Source organism: Vigna radiata, unplaced genomic scaffold, assembly GCF_000741045.1.
Source record: "Vigna radiata var. radiata cultivar VC1973A unplaced genomic scaffold, Vradiata_ver6 scaffold_293, whole genome shotgun sequence".
Lineage (NCBI taxonomy): Eukaryota > Viridiplantae > Streptophyta > Magnoliopsida > Fabales > Fabaceae > Vigna > Vigna radiata.
In genome coordinates, this window is record NW_014542032.1 from 172,293 (window position 1) to 178,038 (window position 5,746).

Here is a 5,746-nt window from a genome sequence, read left to right on the forward strand (position 1 = left end):
CAATAAAAGAGAGTATCAAAAGATTACATTGTTTCCCCCAACAACAATAGGGTTTAGTTCACCATAGACATGGTGAAACTAGATGAAAAATGGAAGAAGAATGGAAAAGCAAACCCTAGAAAAGATGAAAAGGAGCCTAAGCATCCAAGAGATCCTCTCTAGAGAGAAAAATTAGGTCTGGCCGTCTTCCCCTGTCAAAAGAATGACTCTGAACTCGCAATAGGGGTATATATAGGTGAGGAGTGCAACAGAAAACAGGCCAGGCCCGGCGAACCACCGCCCGACGGTTTAAGTGTGCCTCCCAGCGGTTTCCCATAATCCTCCAAACCGCCCGGCGGCAATCGTCACCGCCCGGCAGTTTCCCTCAGAACCGCCCAACGCCAACGCTTGTGCCTACTCCTCGCCCTGGACCGCCCAACGGTGTAATTTGCCGTCGGGCGGTGCGTCGACTCTTCAAATCTTCAATTTTCTTCTCTTTTCTTGAGTCTAAAACCTTTATCTTCAGCTCCATTCTTCATTTCCTCAAAATAGCTACAAAACAATGCAAAACAAGCATAATATCGCTAAAAACAACTTTCGACTCTCTACAGACTCATTTATTGAGTTTTGCTTGATTCTGAGATCATTCTAAGTAGTAAAGGGCGTAATTAGGTCTAAAATGACATATGAGAATAACTGTTTTTCAACCTTCATCACCTGTTATGCTGCAGTTCTGAGATGAGACAGTCAAATTGTTAGAAATAATGGTTGCTCTCCATTCTCATTAATTCATCATTGTTGAATCTGATTGTTTCCCTTTTCCCCTCACGAACGAGCCTTATTCCAAGATCTAAGCCTTTTCCCCTTGTTTCAATTTCTGATCGAATAATGCATCATATAGAAAATAAAACTTACGAGCACCAGATCCAGTACTAGGGAAGCAGGGTTGCGTGTTTTCTCCCTTAGCCTGCAACAAAGAGACACTGTAATCAAAGCCCAAAACACCAGACGAAAAATAGAACATACAAAAGGGTACAGTGTAAAGTAAAAGCACTTCATATCATTATCGATTTGGGTTTCGTAGAACACTGGAATGCCTTCCTTTGTAAAATTAGGACGCTGTCACCATTGTCGGAGATGAAGAAGGAGAATTCGATGGAGAGGGTGGTAGTGGCGTCGACGAAGACGAGGGTCTCGGGAACGTGGAATGGATTGGGGCTGGTGGAACACTTCGCCGACAAGATCCAGCTGAGAAATCTTTCCAGCGGTCAAGGTCGGCGGGAACCGGAGGATCTTTTGGGTAAGGATAAATATAACCATTGATGGTTGTGTAGCACGATGGTGGTTCTAGCGAGGATGATGGCGGCGCATGCTGATGGCTAGGGTTTTTTGTGGAGAAGACGAAGTTAATGGGTGGGAATTTTTTTTTAATTGAAATTTCTGATGGTAAGAATTTACTTTTTCACGTGTAATTAACACATAATTTATTTAATTTAATACATAATGCTGCATCATTTAAAAGAAATACGGTTCAACATCTTTTAACACCGTAAGAGAAAACTTAACGGAGATGACATAATTGCCTCATTTTTACAAGTAATAGGACCCGATTGAGACAAAAAAAAAATACGATGACCAAATTGAGATTGAAACAGAAATATGAGGACCAAATGAGGGTTTAAACCAAACAAAATTACTAGGGAAATGAAAGGAACCTGTACATAAACCATGAACTCCCTCCTCTCTCTCCCTCTTAGCTCACGGACCACCCTTAATTATTTATCCAATATATATAAAAAATACCAAACCAAGACTAAGGAAATTGACCCTCCTCTGCACTCCATTTTCTCACGCATTCTTCAAACCAAAAAAAAAAAACTTTCTTTCTCACGTGAAACCCTTAACACAAACGAACCCCACATTATAATACATATATATAAAACTATACTATATACTAAATAAACTTACTTCATCTTCTATTATAAAATATATATATATATATATATATATATATATATATATATATATATATAATACATAACTCCCTTCTTCTTCAATATATAAATATATACCTATATCTATATTATATTAAGATAATATATTATCATACTTTCTTTTTATAAAAATACGTACTATATTAATATAATATATAAACCCTTTAACATAAATTTCCTAACACCAACTACTTTCATATACTAAACCATCCCTGCATTCCTTACTTTATTTTTTTCTTTAACACCAAACTTTATCTACTTGGTAAGTAATCAAAGAGACAACATGCAATGACAATACTTCACCCAATTCAACACTTTTAAACCCAACAGTAACTCTCACCACTCTCCAAACGTAACTTTTCAAGTTCTCTCCAGTTCATTACTTTCTATGTATACAAACCACCCCTCTCCGTAAAGAAATCCAAACACCACCAAAAAGATTCATTAAATTCATATTTACCAAAAGCTCTCGGTGGACCCATACCAATTAAATTTATCATTCTCTCTCTCGTGTAACCCTTCCCACACAAGGATTTACTCCTCTCATCTACACTACTCATAAAGTCTTTAACTTCATTTTTTTCTACCACCAAAGTCTATCACCATCTTTAAATAAAGGATGGTAGCCAACATTCCAAAAGAGGAAATTCTTCTCCTCTGCATTTTCCACGTTCACGCACCACTCAAAAAAAATGGAAGACTTCTTAGACTTCTCCTCATGGGCCCTCACCGTGCATAAACCAACTAAATACCCACACTTCCTATCTCCCACGGTCTGAGATGTGTGCAACCATGCAAAACGCAATTTTTCTCTCTTTCTATTTCTCTATTTCTATATTAAAACTCTCTCATAGAACTCATCATTAGGAATTTCATGACAATATTACATCACAGAAACAACAAATTAAAGTAAGTTCCCCTTACCTGGTTTTCTCAAAGTGTAGCTAATTGAAAATGTCCACTAGTACAAAAATGCTATTTAACGTCACCCCTTAGACGTCGGTTAAGGGTAAGCACGACATATATTAATGACCGGTGGCATTTTCGTAAATAAGTTGGCCATATAGACGTAAGTTAAAAGGTGCCCCAACGTTTATAATATTTTAGATGTCAGGGCCCCTCCTAACTGACGTCTATATGTGTGACAGGTGGGTGAAAAGTCATTTCTTTCAGTCATATAGACATCAGTTAGGAAGGGCCCCGATGTCTATATGGCGGAAATTAATGGTCATTCACCTACTTGTCAGACATATAAACGTCAGTTGGGAGAGTCCCGACGTCTAAAATATTATAGACGTCTATTATTGGAGGAACTGACGTCTAAACCCTAAATTCAAAAATTTAAAAAGTCACTTTTTGACTCCATTTAGACGTCTGATCCCGCCACTCCGACTTCTAAAGCACTTTAGACGTCTATTATTCTGGGAACCGACGTCTAAACCCTAAATCCAAAAATTTAAAACGTCACTTTTTGACTCCACTTAGACGACTGATCCCGCCACTCCGACTTCTAAAGCACTTTAGATGTCTGTTGTAAGGGGAACCGACGTCTAAATGTCTGCATTAAAACACTGCGAACGCGAGGCAGTAGTTACGCGCACTCATTGTTCATCATCTTCCTCGCATTTTGTCTACACAGGTTAAGTTTTTCAGGTTCGTTTTCTCACTTTTGCACCGTTTAAAATTAATTTTACTCCGATTACATTACTCTTTGATGAATTATTTTTCATTTGAATCGATTAAAATGCGTTTTCATTGAGTTTTTGTGCAGTTTTGCTCATATCCTTAGGCAGCGTTCTTGGACAGCGATTTCTTGCGTTTTGCACTCCTTCAATTCCCTACACTACATTATCAAAACCGTCCAATACAAAATAAGAACGTACAATCCATTCTCTTCAACTAAAATATAAAGTTGTAAACTCGAATCACCATGACCTAGGAACAACTCGAGAGGCCTCAAGCGGAGAAAGATCCTATCAAATACGGCGACATTTTAGACGTCTGATCTATAGAGTCCGATGTCTATATAGACGTCTGGCCTATATAGTCTGACGCCTATATAGACGTTTGACCTATAGGGTCGACGTCTCATTTAACGTCACTCGAATAGACGTCGGTTCGGGATCTAACGTTAGAAACCCAAAATAACCGACGTTAAACAACGTTTTTCCACTAGTGGTCCTAATAGGAACCCACTCAGCATTGAACTTACAGAACCTACAAATCACCGAATTGGTGATAAAACACAACTCTTAGAGCTCGAATAGGCAGAGAATGGAAGGAAAAACACATGAGGAAAATGAAACTAGCAAAGTTGCACGCCCTAGGTTCAAGACAGTTGAAGAAAAAGGGGGAAAGCGACTTACCGGTCGGAACAAGAAACTGTTCAGTTCAAAGTGAAGCCCTTGTCACTGTGAACGCTTAGGCACCTTCAAATTAAAATTTAAACGGTTCACTTTGTTGGGATTCTAGAGAGAAGGCAGAGAATATTTTAGGACAAAAGAGTTTTCTTTTTAGAGAGACAAGCTAAAACTAAGAATCAAATTTTCTAAGGTGCCTTCTCTAGAGTCAGATGTCTTAATCTTTAGGGCCTGGGTACCTCTTACAAGGCCCAATAGCCCTTGGCCCAAATCTTTTTCAGGTCTTAACATTCTCCCCAACAAATAAAATTTTCATCCTCGAAGATAAAACTTACCAGGAAATATATGAGGGTAAGACTTTCGCATCTCTTCCTCCAACTCCCAGGTTGAGTCGCCCGTTCTATCATCCTAGATGACCTTGATAAGTTAGACAGTTTTCCTCCTGGGTTGCTTGGCCAGCCTCTCATCTACTCTGACTGGTTGCATCTCTAGAGAGGTCTTCCTTGACTTGCACAGTTTCAACTTCCAACACGTGAGAAGGGTCAGGGACATACTTCCTCAGCTGAGAAACATGGAATATTGGGTGGATATTAGCCAGTTGAGGTTGCATAGCTATCTCATATGTGATTGTCCCAATACGCCTCATAACCTGGTAAGGGACCACATACCTAGGAGATAGCTTCTTGGTACGAATAGCTCTTCCTACACCCGTAGTGGGAGTCACACGGAGGAAGAGATGATCTCCTGCTGCAAACTCCAAGGGTCGATGTCTTTGATCAGCATATGATTTTTGTCGGCTCTAAGACGCCTTCATCCTTTCTTGAATCAATTTAACTTTATCCGTAGTTTACTGCACAAGTTCTAGCCCCGTTAATACTGTTTCTCCATCTTGGAACCAACACAAGAGTGTTATGCAACGTCTCCCATATAAAGCTTCAAATGGAGCCATACCAATACTGGCCTGATAGCTGTTATTATAAGTGAACTCAACCAGTGGCAACACCTCATCCCAGACCCCTAATTGATCCAAAACACAAGTCCTCAACAAATTTTCTAGCGACTGGATCGTCCTCTCAGACTGCCCATCCGTTTGGGGATGGTAAGCCAAACTCATCTGCAGTCTGCTCCCCATCTCACTCTGAAGTGTTTGCCAAAACCTGGAAGTGAACCTCGGGTCTCTATCCGATACAATACTTGAAGTCACCCCTTGTAACCTCATTATCTCCTTAACATACAGCTGCGCCAGCTTCGCCATAAACATTCTCAAGTCGATTGCCAAAAAGTGGGCACTTTTGGTCAATCTGTCTATTATTACCCATATGGCATCATGTCTCCTAACAGTGCGTGGTAAATGGGTAACAAAGTCCATAGCTATGTTATCCCATTTCCACTTGGAATCTCCAATGGCTGCAA